This window comes from Sapajus apella, unplaced genomic scaffold (assembly GCF_009761245.1).
Source record: "Sapajus apella isolate SASKATOON/1434 unplaced genomic scaffold, GSC_monkey_1.0 scaffold54, whole genome shotgun sequence".
Classification (NCBI taxonomy): domain Eukaryota; kingdom Metazoa; phylum Chordata; class Mammalia; order Primates; family Cebidae; genus Sapajus; species Sapajus apella.
The window spans coordinates 12811043-12835527 of NW_022436994.1; the positions used below are offsets into that span (position 1 = coordinate 12811043).

The 24485-nt window shown below is 39.3% G+C and overlaps 1 pseudogene; it reads right to left on the minus strand.

The window, feature by feature from the left end:
• LOC116527441 overlaps positions 1 to 2007 on the minus strand; it is a 109880-nt pseudogene extending 107873 nt beyond the window's left edge.
• Between the last annotated feature and the right edge of the window lie 22478 nt (positions 2008 to 24485).

Sequence of the window (24485 nt, forward strand, 5' to 3'; positions counted from 1 at the left end):
GCCCTACTTTTTTTTTCCTTTTTTAAAGGCAAGATTTCACTCTGTTACCCAGGCTAGAAGGCAGTGGTGCAGTCATAGCTCACTGCAACCTGGAAGTCCTGGACTCAAGTGACACTCCTCAACCTCCCAAGTAACTAGAACTACCAGTTCATGCTGCCACATCTAGCTAATTTTTAAACAAAAATAGAAATAGGGTCTTGCTATATTGCCCGGGCTAGTCCTGAGCTCTTGGTCTCATCAGTCCTTCCCACTGGGCCTCCAGCCTCACTTCTTAATCTAGTCACTGCTGCAGTGACCTACTTTGTGCAAGCTTCAGACAGCTTTCTTCAGGGGCAGTCTGATGGTGTTTCACCTCACCTGGGCCAAGTCCTTCTTCCTTCTGCCCAGATTTTTGCTGACCCTCTGGTGAAAGGTACCTGCAAGATCTCACCCTGTACTCATACCTGCACAGCTCTGTGAAATTCAGGGATCCAATAGTTCTACATTTTCCCCCTTTGTCCTTGGACACACACTGATAAGGCTTCTTAGAAGGTGGTCTGAGACAGCACCAACCTCTGGACGTGGTCAACTTGACCCTGCTTCCCTGGATTGGCTTTTCCTGCTCCCCGTTACACTCCCCAGTCCCTTGTTTCTACTCCTTGGGATCTCATTCTCAATGAAATTATTCTCATACAAGCTTTTGTCTCAACTTTTGAGGGAATCCAGGCTAAATTACAGCCCAAAGCAAATAGCTACATTGAGAAGTGAAGGTTTTGCTTCAGGAGGGCAAGATCTCACTCTGTCGCCCATGTGTGTGGCAAAGCCAAAATACAAGTAAATATAAAATAATGATAGATGTGATTGTTTTTCACTTAACTGCATAACGGGAAGTCTATGATTTGAGTGATTTGAAAGCTTCGGAAGTAACCTTCTGTACAAATTTAGAGCACTGATTAGAAAATTGTGTTTGTTTGAGAGAACATGTAACAATTTTACTGAGCAGAAAGAAAAGAAAATCATCCCTTTATCAAACTTTTGGAAATTCAGGGGCAGTAAAAGTGTTCACATCTGCCTAAATGTGGGAATTACTAATGATAATAAAAATAATATTATTTAGTGATATGTACCTGAAATACTTTCTACTTTAAATTCTGAATAATAGTAATTATTATTTCCTTCATTTGTACAGCAGTTTGTACATCCTCAAACTTTTTAAGTATGCTGAAATTTCAGTTGATTTTTTTCAGCCAATGTGGGAGTGAGATAAGACAGATATTAGTTGTTTCATCCGTAAAATGAAGTAATTGAAGCTCAACTAGGTTACTTCCCTTCCCCAACAAGGTCCCTTCTAATTTCTAAATTTTCTATGATTATATTTTAAGGTTAAGGAAAATGAGAAGTTAGCCAACTTACTTAAAATTGCAGAGCAAGTTAATGTGAAGAAGAGGGAGAATCCAGGTATCCTATCTGGATTTGTCCCATTGCCCTTGGGACAAAATCCAATCGTGATGATTTCTGGAGCCTACTTCTTTCTCCAGGACTTCAAGGGATCATGTTTTGCCTCTCCAAAATATTGCTGCAGGGATTGTATATCAGTGCAACAGGCTGTCAAGAACTGCAAGATTAAAAAATAACAGTAATGCAAGAAAGAAACACCTAAAAGTTTAGGTTCCATGCATGCCTGTCTTGAAAGTGATTTTACAAATACTGAAGCTAATTCCATTGCCTGTAATTACTTTCTGAAGCAAGCACTGTCCATGAGCAAGCCTTATCACTATCGTCTCTTCTAATTGGCTTTATTTCCATGGCAGCCAGATCTTCCATGCATAGGATAGGGTCTCTTGCCTACCTCGGAGGGCACACAGAATCCAGGTCCCCACATGGGGTGGCCAGATGTCCTGGATTAACCAGAATGACAGGGGAGCTGGAGCTACTGTCTAGTTGTGTGCAGACATACTGGAGGGAGTGTCTTTCGAGAGCAAGGCTCTCAGAATTCTTTGAAGGGGAGACACTCATGTCTTTCACCATTTTGGTCTCAGGAGGATGAGGAATGAATCTCTCAGGCCCAGCCCTGGGGAGTACTTGATTGCTTTTGTTTAAAAGAAAATGTTTCCAGTTCTATAAAGAGCTTTTCTTTATTTCTAAGAAGAAAGGAATGATACAACTTTACACATTTTGTAAGACTCCTAAGGGGGGCATTCCTGAAAGTTTGCCACTTGGGATAGATTACTAAGAGATTCCAGGGATAGAAGGAGAGAAGGAGTCAGGGACAATAGATACTGACCCAGAGGAGATATTGTCTTCTGCACAGTAATAGCGGGAAGGGGTTCTCAGGAAGCAAGAGTGGGAATTTGGGATGGGGCGGTGAGGTGGGGGTGGGGGAATTCCAGCGTATTGCTAGAGCGCCATCTATTTACAGGGCTCACAAGGCACTCTTGAAGTTGTCATTAATCACTGCTTCTCCTTCAGAAGAAGAAATGTGTTTTCTATAAGCCAGTTCTTATGAATAGGGCTGATTACAAAGTCAGACATGAATTAGTGTGCAGTCCCTAAGTCCCCGAATGCCACACCAAGGCAGGACTTTTAAGTGCAATTATAACTTCTGGAACCAGCATAACACGATGTTCTGCATTTGAAAATCTGGGAAAGCATCTGCATGCATTTCTTATTCCATTTGCTATTTGCATACTTGCAAAATGTAAAAACCTGCTTTGGCATATGTCAGAAAAACTACAAAATCCCTTTCAGAATAATGAAAGTAAAAAAATACAAAATGCAGTGTAAATATTTGGGTCAAAAGCTTGACAAGGGCAATGCCACATTTTTCTTAATAATTTCTTGCTCTTCCTAGCACATTAATTTCAGTGGACAAGCAGTTAGGTGAAAAAGTATCGATTTCCCTTACTTACTAGGGAAATTCTGCTTTAATTAAATGGCAGAAGATTTTTTGTACCAGTTTAACTCCTAGTGGGTTTTGAGTGGCCCATGGGTCTATATTACCAAGCCAAAACTCCTCTTGAGTTTCAGCATCTCTGTCCCTTCCCATCCCCCACCGTTACAGCTCCTTTGCATAGCCGCCGCTGAATTACAGTGGGTAATTTTTCTAAGTCTCAGTTAGTGAAGGTATAAGCAGACTCATTTTGCTGCTTTTACTTTGAGGTCTCAACTTTGCAGATTTGCTATCAAATCTGTAGTTAGATATATCTCAGGGGTATGGATATATCTCAGGGATAAGGAGGGTAATTAGTTGTGTTTTATTTTTTTTCTTTTTGAATTATATTTCCAGGCATATGTACAATAAAATTCTCGAAAACAGTCTAAGACCCCTTTGCATGGTCAGGAATGGGCCCATAGTAATAACTTTTGAATGAATAACAATGAATGAATGACTGAATGGGAAGTTTCAGAAATCCCGCATTGAAAAATGCTTCCTGGTCTTCCTGTGTGGCCATTTGCTAAGCACACAGGTATCACATGCCTCTGTCATGCCGGTGCTTTCTGTGCACCATGGATAGGAAGATAAGTTGGCTTTTGTATTTGAGAAGCTAATTCCCTCCTGAAGGTGAAAAGCCCACAAATGGTTATAATGCTAGATACTGGAGACCACAGTGGAAGAGGGGGTGGGAGCTACCAATAGTCACCAGGGGAGACAGCAAGCTCCAGGGGCCCTAGCTCAGTTCTTAGCAGTTAGGTCCCCAAGGAGGCTGTCCTCAGTCAATGGGCTGTCACTTCTGCGCCAGGACATTGGCCAGGAGACATGATTCGTGCAGCCTCTGGGGCCAGGGGCTTTCATAATAGGCAGGGTCATGGTCTACCCACACTATTTTTAAAATAGTCTATTTTGAAAATAACCTTTTCCTTAATTCCAAACTTAATGCCCTACAGGTTCATTGTAGAAAACTTGAGGTCACCCATCTGGTAACTCCTGACCCTGCTACTCTTGCTAGCATGCTTTATAAGTTTCAGCAATTATTAATAACAGTGCCGATTAGGCAAAAAGGATGCCCAATCTATGAACTAAGCAGGTGCCTTGTTGAGGTGGTTTGGTGCCAAAGCTCTGCCCAGCAAAGATGGTGATGATTAACTCAATAGGAATTTGATCTGAAGAGCTGACTGTTGAGAACAAGGGCAGAGAAAGGCTGAGAAGCACAGGGAGAATTGGAGGCACAGAGGTCTGCTGGCCCAATGTAATGGAAAAGCATGAAGAAGGAATCAGTATTTCTAATAGTTGAAATTATTAAGTATGTGTTATGTGCCAGGCTCTATTCTCTAAGTGCATTTTACATATAATAACTCACTTCAAAGCTCACAATGACTCTAAGGGATTCTAGTATTTTGATGAGAAAATGGAGGAACACACAGGTTAATTAATTTGCTCAAGGTAACACAGAGAGGAAATGGGAAGGCTGAGCTATAAACCCAAGTAGTCTGGCTCTAGTGTTCACACTCTTATCATTATACCTTACTGCTTCTCAATGGAATATATAAATACGTAAATGTTTACATGTATGTATGTGGATATGCATAAATGTATGTGTGTAAGTTTACATGCATATGCTGATATTTTGTCAATGAAACTGGCCGGGTAGAGGGTGACCAGACAACCTCAGTTGGTATATCCAGAAAACTCTTCAGGTTCCCAAATCATGTCTCCTTGTCTCGGCCTATTTTGTCCAGAATAGTCCTGGCTTCAACATTGAACATCCCTGTGTGATTGGATTCTCATCTTCCTCATTTCTACCCACTCCTCACAATAGGGCCTTGCTACTTAGAAAAGCCCGGCTGTCTCTCTTCTTTGTAACCTTAAAAAGCCTGGTCAGCATCCCTGCCTTTAACCACTGAGCTCCCTTCGCAAATCCCTTCCCCTCAGATCCTTACCACTCTGTTCTTCCTTTCCTTCTGGTCGTACTGGAGAGGGGGCAGAGTTCCTGCTCTCCCTCCCCTGTCCCTGAAGGCTCCCCACCCCTCACTTGGTAGCAACAAAGCCTGACCACACCTTGTTAAAGCACTTTCCTCATCGGTCACCTTACCTGATCCCCTCTGATGATTCCTCGGCTCAGAGGAGGAAACCATTTGAGAAAACAACCTCAGGATGTGCCAATTCCATCTTCCATCTGATGCAAAAATTCCCTCTCCCGCATCTGTAGCCCCCAATCCTGCATGGCAAATCATACTTTTCATTTTCCACAGTTTTAATTTTTATGAAGTTCCCCCTTATGCTCGTGTGAAATATTAATATGACAAATTCCATTTTTGTTTTATGGAGCCACCAAGAGTAAAGCTTATACCAGTAGAATAATGGTCTCCTTGAAGGGAGCAGAGATCATACAGAGTGGGAAGAGGGATGGATTCAGAGGCTGGCCTGCTACACAAGGGAACGGAAAATACGGGTGCCTCAGTTCAGGAAAATAGATGCACCCCAGTTCCTTGGGTACACCAGGTTTTTAACCTAGAAAGAAAACTAGCAAGCAACGTGGGCCTGGGTACTGCTGGAGGAAAACAGAAGTAATGATTTTTAGAAGCAACGTAATGGCTTCAGGGAAAACTATAGAATGGTAGTGCTATGGTTTTGAATGTGTCCCCCAAAGGTTTACATGTTGGAAACACAATTCCCAATGCTAGGTGTTGAGAGTTGGGGCCTAATAAGAGGTGATTGGGTCATGAAGACACAGCCCTCATGAATGAATTAATGTTGTTTGCAGTCTGGCCCCTGGTGTCTTTCTGTCTCATGCACTTTCTTCCACCTTCTGCCATGGGATGAGCTTTTGCCAGATGCCAGCCTCTTGTTTTTGGACTTCCCAGCCTTTAAACCATGAGTCAAATATCTGTTTTTTTCTTTATAAATTACCCAGTCTTTGATATTCTACTAGAGCAACAAAAAACAAACTAAAACAGGTAGCAAGAGGAATTAAAGAAGGTCTGAAAGGACTATGGAGGTCAACACTGTCATTTTGCTATATATTTGCAAATTTGGTAGCTGTAGCTTTGTAGTAATTTTTCTATTCATTGATAATAAATGAAGTTGAAGATCACAATATAAAACAACAAATGCCATGCAAGAAGAGGTGGAAAGCCTAAGAGACCAATCACATAAATACAAGTTTTAAAGGGACAAAGCAAGGATCTAAATAACAATGGCTGAGGTGGGAGCAGTGCACATCCAGCACAGAGCATGGGCAACGAATAAAGTGAGCTGCAGATTAAAGCTAATTTGACCAATCATAAAGAATTGCTGGAGTAGATTCCTGACTGGAAGGCAGCAGTGCAACTGTACACTTTCTACAAGGCCGACAGGGGCAAGCATCCAACCTCGACAGGACCATCAGAAGGGTACCCAGTGGGTTGGGGGATACAGGAAAAAGAGAGCAAGGAACTTCACACTATTTTTTCCAGAGAGTTATGATCACTGTTTTCAAATACAAAACATGCTCTTATCTGGAAGAGTTAGAAAAACTTCATAAATTAAAAGTACATGTGTTTATTATATCTATAGATAAAAACTTGGAAAAATATTAAAACTTTTGACAAATTGACTGTTTCTACCTGAAAGTAACACTATTAACATTTTATTAAAATATTTCCAAGTGTCAGCCAGGCGCGGTGGCTCACACCTGTAATTCCAGTACTTTGGGAGGCCAGGACGGGCAGGTCATGAGGTCGGGAGTTTGAGATCAGCCTGACCAACATGGTAAAACCCCATCTTCACTAAAAATACAAAAATTAGCTGGGCGTGGTGGCGCACATCTGTAGTCCCACCTTCTCAGGAGGCTAAGGCAGGAGAGTTGTTTGAATCTGGGAGGTGGAGGTTACAGTGAGCCAAGATCGCACCACTGCACTCCAGCCTGGGTGACAGAGTAAGACTTTGTCTCAAAAATAAAAAATTTTTTTAAACTTCCAAATGCCTTTTATACCATGCATACTTTTTAAAAGTTCCAGTCTTATGACATATGTAATTTTCTATCTTAGTTTTCATACTTAACATATTTTTGGTATTTATCCATGTCATTGAAAACTTTTCATAACTATTAAAGAAACAGCATAGCATTACATTAAATGGTAACATAATTTATCTCATCATTTCTGTAATAGACATTTCACTTATGTAATCATAATGTAATTGCACTGTGACATAAAGAATCACATGTTGACTTTTATTTTCTGTTTGTGAATAATCATCTTAGCATATATTCCAAGAAATAAGATTATTTGGTCAGAAAACATATTGCTTTAGAGTTGATAAAATTACAAAAAAATGTTTTAAAAACATTGTAAAAATTAACACCCCCACAACATTGCACACAGGTGCCCATTTCACAAGTCTTCATCTACAAAGACCCTCATTTATAATGATCATATGATATATTTGCTAATTTTGTAGCTGTAGCTTTATAGTAATTTTTCTATTCATTGATAATAAATGAAGTTGAAGATCACGATATAAAACAGCAAATGCCATACAAGAAGAGGTGGAAAGCCTAAGAGACCAATCACATAAATGCAAGTTTTAAATTTTCCTAAATAATCTCTCCTTATACTCAAAATAGTACTCTATTTATCCACATTAGATGGAGCCATAGGGGATTTCTTTTAAATATTTAAGGAACAAGTAATTGTAATTGTGTGGAAGAACAAAATTTGAGGAAAAAAATCAGAACTCATTTATTATCCTACCAGAGATGATACAAACACCTGAAAAAAGTAACACACACACACAAACACACAGCACACACACACACACACACAAAGCTGAAGGTAATTTCACTCATAAACACAAATATTAAGTTTATTATTAAAATTCAAATCCAGAAATTCATTTTAAAAATACCCCCAAAAGCTGGAGGGATGTGGTGGCTCACGCCTGTAATCCCAGCACTTTGGATGGCCAAGGCAGGTGGAATCACGAGGTCAGGAGATCAAGACCATCCTGGCTAACACAGTAAAACCCTGGCTCTCCTAAAAATACAAAAAATTAGCCGGGTGTGGTGGTACACTCCTGTAGTCCCAGCTACTCAGGGGGCTGAGGCAGGAGAATAGCTTGAACCCAGGAGGCAGAGGTTTCAGTGAGCTGAGATAGTGTCACTGCACTCCAGCCTAGGTGACAGAGTAAGACTCTGTCTAAAAAAATAAAAATACCCCCCCCCCCCGCAAAATCCAAGTAAGATTTATACAAGATGGCAAAGGAACTTATTCAAAATTGATTAATATATTATGTTTCTCAGTCAAGAGAAAAAATCCTATGATTATATTAATTGATACTAAAAAGGCATTCAGCTAAATTTAACATCAATCTTGTAAAAATTATCAAATAGGTCTATGTGAATACATCTATAATGTAATAAAGACTATATCTCTCAAACCCATACTCAACGTAAAAATTAGTAATGAAATATTTAAGATGCTACCATTAAAGTCAAGGGAAAAAAAAGATGCTCACTCATCCCACTTTTACTTGACAAAAAACAAATAAAATTATACACACTAGGAAGAAGATACATTAATACTCCCAGATAGTATGGTTGCAGAAAACCTAATAGAATAATGTGAAAAGCAAACCGACCAAACATTAGCTTGGATACAATAAGTAAATGAGAGGGCCAATTATATTGCCTCATGAGTTCTTTGGTCTTTTCTGTCTTTTAGGTACGTTGAAGTGTAGCCAGTTCTCACCATGATGGCCATTTTGCGCAATAGCTCCAACCTTAGTATAGTGGTTCCAAAGCCGCTCTGCTGACTCAATGACTCTACTCATAGGCTGCTGGTGAGTCTATAGATTTCTCTCCAATTCCTCGACCAATGAGTAATGTAATTGGTAGTATGGAAGTCTTATTTGTAATAGAAACAAAACATACAGAACACCAAAGCCTGAGACTAAGATAGATAAAGGACTTGTACATTTGAAACTTTAGAAGTATAAAAAGACATGTTTTATTATATAGAGAGAACTCTCTTATTTGGAGAAAAGAAATGTTAAGAAAACATACAAAATTTTTCAAGTATTATAGTGTAAGTGGGTGAGTTTTTCAGAGCTGAAATTATTATCTTTTAGTACAAAATCTTGATGATGGAACACAAAATGGAATTTCTGGTTCTGAAAATGACATTAAGATCATGCATCGCGCCAAGCCAACAAGGGCCACATGAAAAAGCTATGTGGGTGGTAAGAAAAGGGTTAGATATTCTTCAGTGTGGGCAAATGGAAAGAAATGAATTTAGAGCAAAGTCATCTAAACCTGACTCATAAAATAATGGAAACCAAATTACCAGCTATAAGCCAAAAAAAGAACATAAGAGAAACTGACTTTTTCCTAAATTCATTGGCTTGCGTATTGAAGCCACAAATAAAGGTCAATGCAATTCTTGGTATCACTGGGCAGGGCATAACAAAATAATACTGGAATGCACGCATTTACTGCACGGTCATTTAGCAAGCATCTAATGAATGTACATTATACAAAGTGGCCCTTGGTAGACACAGGCCGCTGAAGTAACAAAAGGTAATAAAGGAAGCAAACAGCACCCTTTGTTATGAGGAGATGGCAAACAAAATTGGGACTCCAGGATGGGGGTAAGTCGGCAAACAAAATAATTATGTTATATTTTCTATAAGAAAGTACGAGTGCTGGCTGAGCGCGGTGGCTCATGCCCGTAATCCCAGCACTTTGGGAGGCTGAGGTGGGTGGATCATTTGAGATCAGGAGTTCAAGACCAGCCTGGCAAACATGGTGAAACCCCATCTCTTCTAAAAATACAAAGATTAGCTGGGTGGCAGGCACCTGTAGTCCCAGCTACTTGGGAGGCTGAGGCAGAAGGATTGCTTGAATCCTGGAGGCGGTGGTTGCAGTGACCCGAGATATTGCCTCTTCTGCACTCCTCCAGCCTGGGCGACAGAGAGATGCAGTCTCAAAAAAAAAAAAAAAAAAAGTATGAATGCTTAGCAGAAAAATTAAGCAAATGAAAGTAAAATGAGTGTGAGGAATAATAGAATATCAAGACGTCAGGTTCTGGGACATTTTTAAAAGAATGAAAGAGACATGTTGATGTTTTTGATGTAGGGTATAAAAGTATAGGGGAATCAACTCTGGCTAAACATTTTGGGCTAGGTAAGTGGAAAATGGAGTTGTCTTTATTAAGATGGCTAGATCAAAGGAAAAAAATAGGTTTGAAAGAGTGCCAGGAGTTCACTTTGGGGCATGTTGAATTTGAAATGTGGTTAAATAACCTAAGATGATATCAACTAGGCAGTTGCTTAGATGAGTCTGGAATTCAGGAGAGAAGTCTCAACTGAAGACATACCTTTTGGAGCACATGGGTGAGATTGCCAATAGTGTGGATATACAGAGAGAAGAGAAGCACAGGATTGTCCCTGGGCACTCCAACATGAAGGTGTCAGGTAGATATGGAAAAACTGACAAATGAGCCTGGGAGGAATTAGCCAGGGAGAGGACGAAAACCAGGCAAATACTATGCTCTGGAAGCCAAGCAAAGATGGAGTTTCAAGAAGACGAGAGTCATCAACTGTGTCAAATGCTGCTGATAGAGGACTATTGATTGGACTCAAGAAAGTGGAAGTCCTTGGCCACCCTGATAAGAGACATTTTGGAGGAGTGGTTAGGGTGACAGCCTAATTGGACCAGGTATGCAAAAGAATAGAAGGAGAGAAATTGGAGACAGCAAGGGACAGCTCTTCAAGGAGTTTATCTGTGAAAGGAAGGAGAGATATAGGGCATCAGATGGAGCATGAAGTGAGGTCAAGACAGCATTTTCTTGAAGATGTAGGTAAATGACAGCCTTTTGTATGCTCTAGAATAGTCTGGTGGAGAGGGAAACATTGCTGACGGAGGAGAAACAGGAGAGTAAGGCTGGAGAAAAGTGTCTGAATGAGAGAGGGAAGTATCTAGTGCACTCATGGAGAGTAGGTATAATCCAGGAGAATGGACAGTTCACCCGGGGAAACAGGGAAATGGAGAACAAAGTCACAAAAAGAGTAGGTGGGCAGGTGCAGAGGGGAGCTTGTGGAATTTCCCTCGCCATTGCCTCTTTTTTCCCATTGGAGTGGAAAGCAAGGTTGTCAGTAAAGGGTGAGGATAGAGGAGGAGGGTTGGAAAGTTTGAGAGGGGGAGGAAATACGAAATAGTGGTCTAGCAAGTGGAAGAGTAGGTGGACTCTAGAGCATGTTAGGGGAAGAGTTAGGGCTTCACTTGAAGTTCATGAATAATGAATGCCACCAGCTATCATGATGGTGTGTCCTCATTCTATTCAGAGCACTCAGTGACTCCACTGTCTTCAGAAAACTATGAAATGTCCTTAATATGATTGACAAGGGCCTTTAAGATCCTGCTGGAGCAATCTCCTCTCTGTCAATACTCTCCAACTTATACCCTGTTTTCCAGTCATTTACCCAAGTGTTGCTGCTTTGGAACTTGCAATCCTGTCTCCTTAGATAACCTCCTTCATTAACTATTTCTCCTTTAATATTTAGTTCCTCCATTTTGCCTCCTTTAAGAGACTTTTCTAGAAATGTCTCAATGGATTATTTATCATTAATAATTATTCCATCTTCACATTTATTAAATAGCATCTTTTGAGGTAGATATCATCATCATCATTCTTACTTTGTAGACAAGGGAAAGGAAGGAAAGATACATTAAGTAACTTGCTGGGTTCCTACCAGTAGTGAAGGTCAAGGCTAGGAATTGAATGCAGACATTAGATTCAGAGTTCATACATTTGTCCAACACGTCACGCTGTTAGTTTTAGGTCAGATAAAGATGCTGTCATTGCCACAAAGGGAGACTGAGCCAGCTGAATAATTCAGAGCTAATTCAGTTGACTATTATGTTATGAGGCCAAATACAACACCAGGGAATTTGGGATTCTTCTTTTGTATATGTTTGTGTGCAATCTATATATTTTTTTCTAGAATATAGTGTGGCTATCTCTGGAGGTAATTGCACTTATGAGATTTAATGTCCTTTTATGTCACTTGATTTAAAAGAAAAAATTTTACTGTTAACATTCTATTGCGAGGTCATCGAAGAAATGCATATACTGCCTATATGTTTTAATTAATATATAAGCATTCAAATTTGACTTCTGAATACCTTCCCATGAAAATCCTTGGGGATGGATGTTCAAAATCCTTCTGGCAGCAGCTGCCTAATTTTCTAAGCTTATGTAGAAAGAAGAGTTTTGAGGGAAAATCATAATCTCTTATATTTAAAATAAAAGCTGCACACAGAAGAGCCAGCATACTTGACATGAGTACTTTCAAGATTTACTTCTTGGAAATGAATACATGTTTCTTAAAAAATTTACCCAATGGCATGCCTAACAATAGTGAAATATAAACTAACATATTATCTAATAACATTCATCGCTGTCTACCCAGATCCTGTGTTTTCAGAACAGTATAAACTCTGTGTAGTAATAATTTGTTGTTCACAGCTGTGTCCTATTAATATGCTTACCTACAGAACTGCCATGCTGCCCCACAAGCTGAGGGACTGCCAGTGAATATATGATTCTAAAGTCATCACCAACCCTAGGACATGAAACCAAAGGAATCACATGGATGGCTTTTGATTTAATTTAAGCCACTGGAAAGAGAAGGAATAGGAGGGTTACATGAGGCCCAATGCTATCTGATTTTTAGATTTTGTTATTGTTTACCTTTTATTGGGCACAACACAACATAAATTATTTCAGTTAATATTCATATCAATATTCAATTTCGGAGATTTTGTTTGTTAATATTTATTAAAAAAACAAATAGATCCCAACACTCTGCTCTGAAATGAAGTGAATCTGAACCTCAATAACAAATAATCTCTGCCTTTGTAAAGATCGCCATCTAGAAGGAGGCCTCTAGAGAGAAAATAAATGAGATTTGTCAATGTCATGCGAAAAGAAGAAGTGTAAAAAATAGAAAGAAGGGAGAAACCCAACAAAATAACAGGCTCCACTGATGTAACGCTGGGTAAAAGTCAGCCAGGTTCTCAGAAGGTGGCCCAGCTGCACATCGTGGAGAAATCCTGAGACCTCCAAGTCTGCTAGGTTAGATCCAACAGGGCTTTCTGCTCTTCTGGATGTTGAATATTAGGGTTTATAGTAGAATGAGTTAGCAACCCATCTGGATATGTGTCCAAAATAGGTCTTAGAGAGAATGAAAGTCAGTTCCTCAGTAGAGTTCTGCAGAATGCTATTGCTTGACTTTCAAGATTACAGGTATCTCAAGGTTTTGTAAAAACTGTGATAAATACCTTTTAAAGACCAAATCATTTTATGAAGTGTGCCCTGATGTTTGAGTGTGTGTTATGTCCTGTCAATTGAATCTCTTCATGTTATTAGAGGAAGAAAAATTTATCCCACATTTGAGAAATTTCTTGAAACACAACTTTTAAAAGTGATTTATTCAGGAAATCAGCAAACATGCTGAGTCAGTTGTTACAGGTGATGAGACAATTCTACAAATAACTTTTAAAAGAATAAACGTGAAAGTCTGTTAAGAGAGATACACAAAGCAGAGGCTTTCCGGAAGATTGCAGAATGTTAAATCATAGGAACTAATTAAGGCCTTAGGGATGAGGTATGTTTTGAAAGAAGGATCAAAAGTGATGGCTAAGATTTCAAACGGTAGAAATGAGGACAGAAGTTCTTGTTATTTCGACAGTATAAACAATGGCATATAGACAGTCCAGGCCAAGGCAGGATACAGGTAGGAAAGTTTAAAAAGGCTGGAAATTTAGGTTAGGGTCACATGAAAGACGGCTCTGAAAGCCAGGTCAATGGTTTTAGTGTTGATTCAGTTGGCTGCTTTTACAGGGCTGAGCTATTGGAGCAGCCCTGTTGGAAGACTAACCTGGCAAATGTCATAATTGGAAAAAAGATGGAGACAGGTACTCTGGTGAGAAGACATTTAGGTGGGAAAATTAAGGATCTGAATTATTTGGGGGACAGTGAGATGAAAAGAAGGGAACGGAGGTGAAGACGTGGCAGAGGCCTTGGAACTTTCCTAGCTGTGGGAAAAGATACAAAGTTTTGAAGTTGATAGAGAAATCTAAGTCAAATAACAGATATGACAACATGATAATGTAGCACCTAGCAATGGCCGTGGCTGGAAAACAGAGGTACAGCATAGACCTAGAAGATTCAATTCAGTGATAGCTCCTGGCCAGGAATAAATATGTTGATGAAGTGAAGAGTTGGTATACAAGTGTTCAAATAATTCCTTAGTCATCTTCTTTTAATTTCAGGGAAACAGATTCAACATTTTTTAATACAAATGAGTAAAATAAGAAGAATCAAAGCACAATATGTGGATTAGATCAGTGATTCTCAAGTTCTCTTCTCAAAAGAACCACCTAGGGAGCTGGTATAAATTCCAGACACTCAAGAACAACCCCTAAAGATTCTAACACATACGTTCTGGGTAAGTTCCAGGAATCAATAATATTCTCACCTATGCCAGATAATTATGAATTAGGTGATCAGAAAAAAAAGGAAACCATGATAAACAATGGATTAGGCATGAAAACTAGTACCTGGCACACACATGTAACTTCAGATAATTACCATGAATATTGAGTATTTGATGTGGCCACCAATCTTCTTTCCAAGGGAAGCAAAGAGTTTCCCATCATGAGCCACCATGAGTAGCCAGAGGGTTAGTCTCTGACGCATCTTAATCTTTTTTTCTCTTTTTAAATCATGTTTAAGCCATCCTCTACTTGTTTATGAACTTTGGGAGCTTTCATTCCCTTGACTGCTATCTTTATAAGATTGTTGGCTGTAGGAACTACTTGCACTCCATTTACATATAGTCCAATCCATCTTAAAATAGAGAATATATAAAACTTTGTGACTCTGCTGTTGCTGTCACTGACAATAATGAGACCATGGGGAAGTAACTTCATAGAGTTTATGTTGTGTCATCTTTAAAATGAAGAGGTTTGGCTAGATCATTTTTATGATCCCTTCTCTGATTTTATGGTCTTGTGAGTTATATTCTGGAAGCAAATACATTTCAGGGTTAGAGGAGTCTAAGTGGGATTTTGCCAGTCCATCCTTCCAAATGTTGAACCTGCCCTGCCTTCCCTGTCCCTGTTTAGTGTAGGGACCTCAGTTTCCCCAGATAGCTGATTCCTACAGAGGGAAGAAAAATATCCTCTGTGGCAGGACTCACTTGGATGAAGCTGGAACATATCTGCCTGTGTTCATTCTCACACTTCAGAGATTCACCAGCCTGAGGTATTCTTCTCTCATTTTTAGGGTTTTATGATCTCAGCAAACTTTTCTCCATAGTTTCAGATGAAAAATAATAACTTCTGGGCAAAGCACTAGGAAGACTGACTCTGAGGGAGCTATAGACTCCTTTTCTGAGGGAGAGATGTTGAAGTTTTTCAGTGGTGGACCACATGAACAGAAAACAGTGATGAGTGGGTCACAGCAATGTTTTATGAACAAAAAGAATGAGTTAAGGGAGTTCATGATGGGGTCTGAATATTAAATGGATTGAAGCATGTGTGCTTTTTTACTTTTTTAGTTAAAAAAGCATATTTCTTTTTTACTTTTGTAGTTATCATATATAATGGCCCAATTGTACTCATTTCTTGTCATAAGGCAATACGCCTTCAGAAAATATAGATTATTAAAAGGAAGAAAATTCACCTGAATCTTTCAAAACAGGAATGACTACTTATATATATATATATATATATATATATATATATATTTTAGTCATTTCTCTCTATCTCTCTCTGTCCATCTCTGTATCTGTCTCTAAGTGTGTGTGTGTGTGTGTGTGTGTATGTGTGTGCGTGTGTGTGTGTGTATGTGAGAAAGAGAGAGAGAGGGAGTGGGGGGGAGAGAGAGAGAGAGAGAGAGTTTTTTTTGAATGGGTCAATACCATAGATTTCTCTCCCCAGGTTTTTTCTCTTTAGACTTATTCTTAATGGTAGTCTTGAAGTCCATCTTATGAATATATCCCAATTTATTCATCCTATTCTCTTGATTTTAGTGGCGTTAATGTTAAGTGGAACATATCATGTAATGACTAATCTCCGTCTTCAATTTCAGCTGCATGATCAAACCTGCCAGCAAAGGCCCTCAGCACCACATCAGGGCAGTGATCAGTCCTAACCAACCTCACCCAGTTGGACAAGACAATCTACTTCCTTACTAGATTCTGTCGGTGGACACCAGTGGACACACAGGCCCCATGTGGGATGCCCAGGATCTTGTATGACTTCCCCCTCGGGATTGAATGAGCCGTATCAGCTGAGTTTAATACCAAAAGCTTTAAGCTTTACTAGAACTGCCAATCTCCCAACAGAAATGGCTTTTTTTGACATTATTCCATCCCAGGACATGTGGGCTATAACAGTTTTTTGGACTCCTAACAGTAAAGAGTTTTTTATCCAAACCAAGTGGCTCAAATTAAACCTTCCCTTTTTCTTTTTGTGAGGCTTACTAGCACATACTTAAACTTTGGGAAGAGACCTGTACATGAACAGCTCCAGTCGTAGCAGGGGGAAGGATGAGTCCTCATTCCAATAAACTATTGGTAGTCTCCTCCACATGCACATTTGTGCCTCTTGCCTTGTCCAACCGAGCCAGAGATTCTAGATCATTACTGCCTTGCATGCTGTGAGCATCTCGTGACCAGTGCGGGCTCTAGCCCTTACAGAGACTCTCTTCACACTTAACCTTTCTAAAGTCATGCTTATAAACCTTTCCATTACAGCCCGGTTAGACTTGCTGACATCTCCCTGTGGAGTATGTACCTGGCTGCAAACCACTTGCAATAACTTTTAGCTAAAGTATAATCATACATGGGCCAGCTGCAAGCACCATACCAGGGAGAAAGAGATGAAGGCCAAGCAGAGCCATCTTGACGGTTGATTGGCCCAAGCACAAGCTCTGCCCTTCATCACCTATATCCACACAGCTGCCACACCCTGTGAATTCTCCCTCTCAGACATCTCAAACTCCTTCTTGTCTACTCGTATCTACAACTACAACCCTAGCCCAGGTTACTATTTATCCTAGTCCGTTTCGTCCGTTATAACAAAGTACCATAGGCTGGATGGTGTATAAACAACAGAAATTTATTTTTTATTATTCCGGAGGCTGGAAGTCTGAGCTCAGGGTGTGCTATGGCCAGGTTTTGTGAGAGCTTTCTTCTTGACTGCAGACTACCAACTTCTCACTGTATCGCCACATGGCAGAAGGAGAGCTAGAGAGCTCGCCGGGTCTCTTTTATAAGGTCACTAATGCCATTCAAGAGGACTCCATCTCATGGCCTATTCACCTTTCAAAGGCTCCACTTCTTATGCCACCACATTTTAACTCATAAATTTTGGGAGCATGCAAATATCTAGTTTACTGTACTACCTTATCTTGTCTATAATATTTCCACAGCTTTCTCTATTGATCTCTCTCAATATTCTTCTGTTACCACCCCATTCATTTACTGCACAATAACTAGGAAGCAGTTGTTTTAAAATATAAGTCTGTTGAGAAGTCGAGAAGGGAGGATCGCTTGAGATCAGGAGTTCGAGACCAGCCTGGGGGGCAGGCTGGGTGTAATGGTATGAACCAGTAGTCCCAAATACCTGGGAAGCTGAGGCGGGAAGATGGTTGGAGCCCAGGAGTTTGAGGCTGCAGTGAAGCATGATTGCACTAGTGTACTCTGGCTTGGGTGACAGAGTGAGAACCCAACTATTTTTTTAAAAAAATGTAAGTCTGATTATATCCTTCCCAATAGAGTTAAAACTGTGAACATGATCCAGCAGCTCCTCTCTAATCTGGCCTTGGCCAAATCTCTAGCTTCAGATTGTGCCCCAATCCCAGATATAAACGAGGCTCCTTCTCCCAACTTGGGTTTTTTTATTTAAATGTCACATACTCAGTGAGGCTGCCTTTGGCCATCTCACCCAAAGTTGCAGCACCTGTCCCTCCCAACGCAGCCCTAGCTTCCTGGTCGTCTTTTTTGCTTTATATTTTCCTTGACTTGTGCTGCCTTCTAACATACCTTACGTTTCACTTCTTTATCTTGTTCATTTTCTTTCTTCCCCACCTGAATGTATGCTCCATGGAAGTCAGGGTTGGTTTGTGGGTTTTTAAAAATTCTGTCTGTTTTGGTTATTGTTTGATTCTGAGTACCTAGAAGAGCTCCTGGCAAATAGGAAATACTAAAAAATATTTGTCAAATGAATATTTGTTGAATAAACTTCCTATTTTATAATCTAGACACTGATAATACATATTGATAAGAAGTATTTCTATGGCACTCCTACAGGGTATCTATAGGAGATGGGTGTGGTACAGAAAGTTTCGTAAGTAACAGTGCAGGAGAAGGAAGGCAGGAGTGAGTGTTTTCTTCAATTTTCCTCCTTACGTCTCCTAAGTTAAATCAAATGATTAAAATTTTTGTATCATGCTATACTTCCTTTTTGCAATGTTTATCAAAATTATGACTAAGTAATATTTTTATGTATTTTGTGATGATCTGTTTTCCTAATAGATTAAAAGCATCATGAGGTAGGGACCACATATTTGTTTAGTACAGAGCTAAAGAGTGAATAAATAAGGTGCGTCTTTTCAAGCAGCCATGAATAAAGAGGATGGGAAATTTCAGTCTGGAAAGTAGAAGACTCAGACATTATGTAGTGGGGCTCCTGGCATCCTGTTCTTGCCTTACCATCAAGGCAGAAAAATTTAGTGATTAAGGAAAGTGTGAAAATGGTCTCCTTCCCTAAGAAGCATTCAGTGCTTGTCTTTTAGAGAAGCCACAGAATTTCCTGCCTTTATGTTTTCCCCCAGCCTGCTAGATTTCCATGTGCTCGGTCTTACTTGAATTAAAAGGCAGGATTTTGCAAGATCAGTCCCCAGCCCTGGGTTCTTTTGCGTTTGAGAAGAAACTAAATGCTTACAAGCATTTTCACTTATCTTTTTACAAGCTCTTCAGACATTATTGAACAACATTAAGAATCCTGTTTAAGAACTAGTATCAGAAACTGCTCTGATCAAAGCAAAGCAGAGGACGCTTTGCATGCATATTAGTCATTTAGAAGATTTTCTGCTGGTCTTGGGATGGCGGAGGGAGTTTTTCTTTTCTAATTATTCAATTTTTGCTCTAGAAACATGGTCAAAGTGTTTTCATTCTACTGTGCTGAATGCCAGATGGTAGAAACTTATGAGGAAGAAAGTATTTGTGAATAATCACGCAGCCTTTTGATGGCCAGCTTTCATAGTAATCCACTCAATTTCTTGCCTTTTCCACCTACCACAACATGGTTGGGATCACGAGTAGGAGCAGTAGCTGCAAGTGAACTCAGCTTTGGAAATCTCCCTTCGTGGGAATTTACCAGTCCAGGACTGGCTCCAAAGCAAACTGCAGGACACATCTCAGGTGGTTAAAAATGCAAAACAGAGAAGAATGGTGCCCGTGCAATTTTATCAGCAAGGATTTGCCACCAACTCCTTGAGCACTTTTAGCTAGCGGGGATTCTGCTGACATTTTTCTTTTCACTGTTTTCACGAGTTTCGAATATTGAAACAGATTTTGCTGGGGATAATAGAAAGCAGACTTGGGAAACACTTTTTAAAAGAAAGTCTAGATCCGATCTAGCTTTTGATGTGGGTCTAACAACAGGAATATAATGAAACAAGCAAGGGGGATTATACAAGTTGCTTTTGCTGACAGCATCCCAAAACATTTTCACTTCAAACCATTTTCCTTGAATATAATACTTGCCTTTAAAAAGTATAGCATCTGCCAAATATTTCCCAATAAAAAGTTGGCCTATTATTTACATTACTGTTGCATTTTGATTTTCTGGTCATTGGAAGAATGTTCCATGGACATCTATCATGTAGTCATCTTTGTTATTACAACCACATATTGAAACAAAATGAACAAGAGTCACTGGAACTGTTAGAATAGCCAGACCGCAATGAAAAAGCATGTTCAAGTTGCTCAAACCAAAGAAATGTCTAGATTTGGAAAGAAACACCGGGATGTGGCAGGTCTGACTCTAAGCACTCCCTGTCTACCAACCAATTTAAACGGATCTGCAACCCTGTGAAGTGTGGGCGTTATTATCAATCCCATTTTAAAGAAGAGAGAACTGAGGCCCAGTGATCAAGTAACTTGTCCTGGGTTATATTGCTACCTAGTAATAACAGCAACAAGTAAAACAGTAGTAGCTGGATGTGACACCAGGAAGCCTCAACTGGAATTCATACATTCAACCACTGCTCTGACTGCCTACCTTGCCGGTGTATGACCAACAACGTACACCAGGAAAACCTCTGCTTGATCACATGGCTAACAATATACATCAGAAAACCCATTTTTTTCCAAGAAAAATTCTAAAAGATGGTGTTATTTCCTTTCTTTATAGCATTCCTCATATTTCTTATCTTGGAAACTCAAGGACACGAAGAATCCTTTGTGTGAGTTGGGTGAGCATTTTAAACCTAAATTCTTTCACTTGCTCATTTGTGAAATAATGTTAACGCAATGATAATGGCTGTGATTCCAGGCGTTCACTGCACAAGTCATTGAGTGTGTGCCTGTGTCGTTGGGAGTGTGGACTGCGTGAAGGAGGGAGATGGGCATGGGCTTGGGTAGGAGGATGAAGAAGAATACAGTTTTCAAAGAAAGAAAAAAAATGAAACTGAGTAACTTATTAAAATGACAGTGAAAGCATATTGACGTCCCTGGTGAGCAGAAGAACCTTCATGACTAACGTCAAGCTTCAACACTTATAAGTTTTATGCCATATATTTACTAGTGGGAATTGTGCATGACACCCTTGACCATTAGTAAGCGGTTTAGGTGCATAAATGTTTTTTTCACCTCATCAGAGCTACACGTGGAAGTAATTAAATTTTTCTGGCACAAGGAAATCCTGTTTGAAATCGTCACCTAATGCTTTCCCTAAGTGGATCGGCAGAGGCGAATCTGCTTTCTATAGAAAACAAAGGTGTCTTGGAGACTACAGATACTCACGTTGTCTGGAGATATTTAGAAATTCTTTTCATGTGAATCATAGGATTAATAAATAACAAGAATCCCAATTAAAACAATAACAGTGTTATTTGGTAGGGTACCTAATGGGCTCCAGGCATTGTGCTACACACTTTATATAAATCTATATAATCATCCCAAAAAGCACACAAACAATGATATAACTATTAGCCACAATCAGCAAATAAGAAAAATGGAGACTTAGAGTGGAAATGGAAGAAAAAGGACTCAAACGCTGGCCTATATGGCTTTCTCTACATACCATGCAAAGAAATTCACTCCAGGAACACAAGTTGCTAATGTAAGAAAACAAACCATGATCTTTTTTTTTTTTTCTTTTGTAATACTGAGATTTTCATTCTCTGGTCATCTCCATTATTTTGCCTCCCTTTCCATTATTAATTTAAGAGGATTTCTGACCCCTGACCAAAGTCTGCAGCAATTAGACCTTGGACCTATTAGACCTAAACCTGAGAGTTTAGAAAAATACAGCCTCTTGGCCCCACCCAGAACCACTCAATCAGAATCTGCATCTTCACCAGATCTCCAGATGATGCACAAGCACATTATAATTGTTGTGCTTCGTAGCTCCCCTTGAGATTAACCTGCCTTCACAATCTAGCCATGCCTGATCCTCTAATATCTACGTTTTCCCAACATCAACTCATCCCCGAAGTGGTGCCAGTCTCTGCTCCTGCCCTAGACTGCTTTTGCGCAAGCAGCTTTCCTCATGCCGTTCCATCCTGCCTGACGTTCCCTACTCCCTTTTGCCTCCTCACCAAATCCTGCTTTTCAAGGGCTGTTTTATGATTTGAAAGGAATCCCAAATTCTTCTGATACATGTTGCTTTACCACCCATGGTGTCCTTTGTTTGATATGGTGTTATTTCCTTGCAGTCTTCCTTGTGAGAACTTTGCATTACAAATATAATTGCCAACTCATCTACGAATTAAAAGACAGCTATGGCCCAAAACACCCAGAGGTACATTTTAAAAACCACTGGTTGAGTTGATCTCTATTGGTCCTTCTGTCTCGTATCATCTACGATTTTACATTTAAAAACCAGCCACCCTGTAACTGTATTGATCACTATCCTGTAAGGCCCTGGGCCTAGTATGTCGTAGAATAAAATAGAATTAGATTTGTGTCTTTATGCAGCTGATAATTTAATTAAGAAAATATAACTTAGTACATTTGATTTTTGTGTTTCTAAAATCTGTACCACTGTTTTAGATGAATCTTAATTGAGGTCAGCAAGTGAGTCGAAGCAGATCCTGAAAAAATCAGAGCACTTAGACAAGTAGTTGAAAGGTGATACCTAGAAGAATGTAGGAACAATTAAATTATATTAACTATTTTGCATCATTTTAAGTAATTTAATAGACTTAAAACAGTTCAACTTACTTTTTACCAGTTGCTTGCTTATGAATGAGAGTAGTCAGGTTCAAGTTTGAGAAAAAGTAGGGATGAAGCATCAAGTATTTTGATCATCTTTGTTAAACTATTTCATAATTTTTTAATGAAAAATATAAAAATAGCAATTGAACACATGCAAATAGGAAAGGATTAACATGCACACATATAACTTACCACTGTTTATATTTATTTAAGATTAATTTTGAATTCCCAATAAATTTCACTAGCCTGTTAACTAGAAAAAGTAAAAACTCAAGTTTTGCCCTTGAGTGGACAATTTTATATCAAGTGGGTCCTACCATTTTCCATACCAGTCCAGAAATTCTAAAATCATAGTTTAGATGTCATATTTAGTTGGAATGTATCTGGCAGTAATATAATATTCAATTACTTATGACTTAAATAATATGGGATTTGTTTCACATAGCAAGATGTCTGGAGTTTCCAGAGTTGGTAAATTCAGAAGCTTAGAAATGTGAGGATTCAAGGGGTGCTTCTCCACAGTTCTCTTGTCCTTGGTTGGCTACAGAGGTCTCAAAACTATGCTCTCACAATGTCCAAAGGCAGGAATAGTCCTGTAACTGTACTGAGTCACTGTTAAGAGTGCAGAAAATGTTGCTGGAAGTCTGTTCAGCAGAGCACATTCATTGTGAGACCACACGACTGTGCTCAAAATAATCACTAGCAAGAGGGAGGGAATTTATGTATTTGGGAACATAATAAATACCAACTCTTCATACTACCTTACTCCCACCCCCACTTAGCCTTGGAGGGAGATGCCTGGATTATAGAACTGTCCAACATCAAAACAGCATTGAGGTTTGACTAGAAAAAAAAAATTCAGTATATTGAGTAGACAAGCAACATAGCCTGCTCCAGATATCACTGGGTAAATGCAACTTTATAGTTGGATGGCAACAAATATTTACACAAAAATCTCACAATAGCTCTTACTAAAGAGCATGTTGATGATCTATGTGAATGAACTGAGGGGCACATGGATTAAATTTCCCCTGAAATATACATGGGTTTAGATTGTGGAGGGATATTCTTGGGAAAACATGTTCTGAGTTTTACCAAACTCAAACATTTGAGAAAACAAAAAAGTCTCAGGCAGTTGACAACCAAAAACATAGTGAAAGTCACCCACCCAGAATCCAATCCTAAGTGTGGTTTGTTGAAAGCTTTGAAACCCTTGTGCTATGGCCTCTGATGTGTCAGTGACTCTGGCCACCTACAGCTTGTTGTGATTGAACCAACCTGCAGCATAAGCTCAGAAACAGAAAGGCCCAGTTGCAAGAAGAATAAGTGGGCTCCAGTTAATTCATTAATTAACCCATGCATCCATTCATCCATATAACAAAGGTTTCGCACTCTCCTAATACATAGCAAGCACTGTATCGTGTGTTGGAGATTCAAAGTGGTAAGTCAGAGCACTAGCTTGAAAAACAGTCAATTATAAGTGATAACTAATTGCTATGGTAAAGCATGCCAATGTGTAATGGAAGCTGAGAAGGACGGACTCCTGTGCCTGCCTTGTGGTTTCAAGTGTACTCTTTCTATTCCAGTGTGTTTAAAACTGTAATGGAAATACATGAGACTGGATAAAACCCCAAATGCAGATTTCCAAGACATTTTCCCATTTAATATATGAATTTATATATGTACATATATGTGAAAGGAAATTCAATCCATATGTTTCTGAATCATTCATACTTAAATCATCATAATTTGTTTTCTAAGAGCTGTCAAGGTCCAAGAGCCTTTGAGGCTTCTTTTTTTTCTTTTTCTTTTTTTTTTCTTTTTTTGTCAACAAGAAATTAATTGAACCAAGAGATAATGACCCCTGATAGAAAAGAAGTTAGTGAAGGCCCAATACTATGAATCCATGAAATTCAAATGGCCTATGAGCTTGGCAGACTGCAACAAACTCGAACTTGTTGACACTGGTGCAATCACATGCCTCTTTTCCAGGTTATGGCACTTCATCAGAATTCCTGCTGGGAGGTATTTGGATTATATGTGCCCAATTACATCTTCTTTGTGTGCTCATATG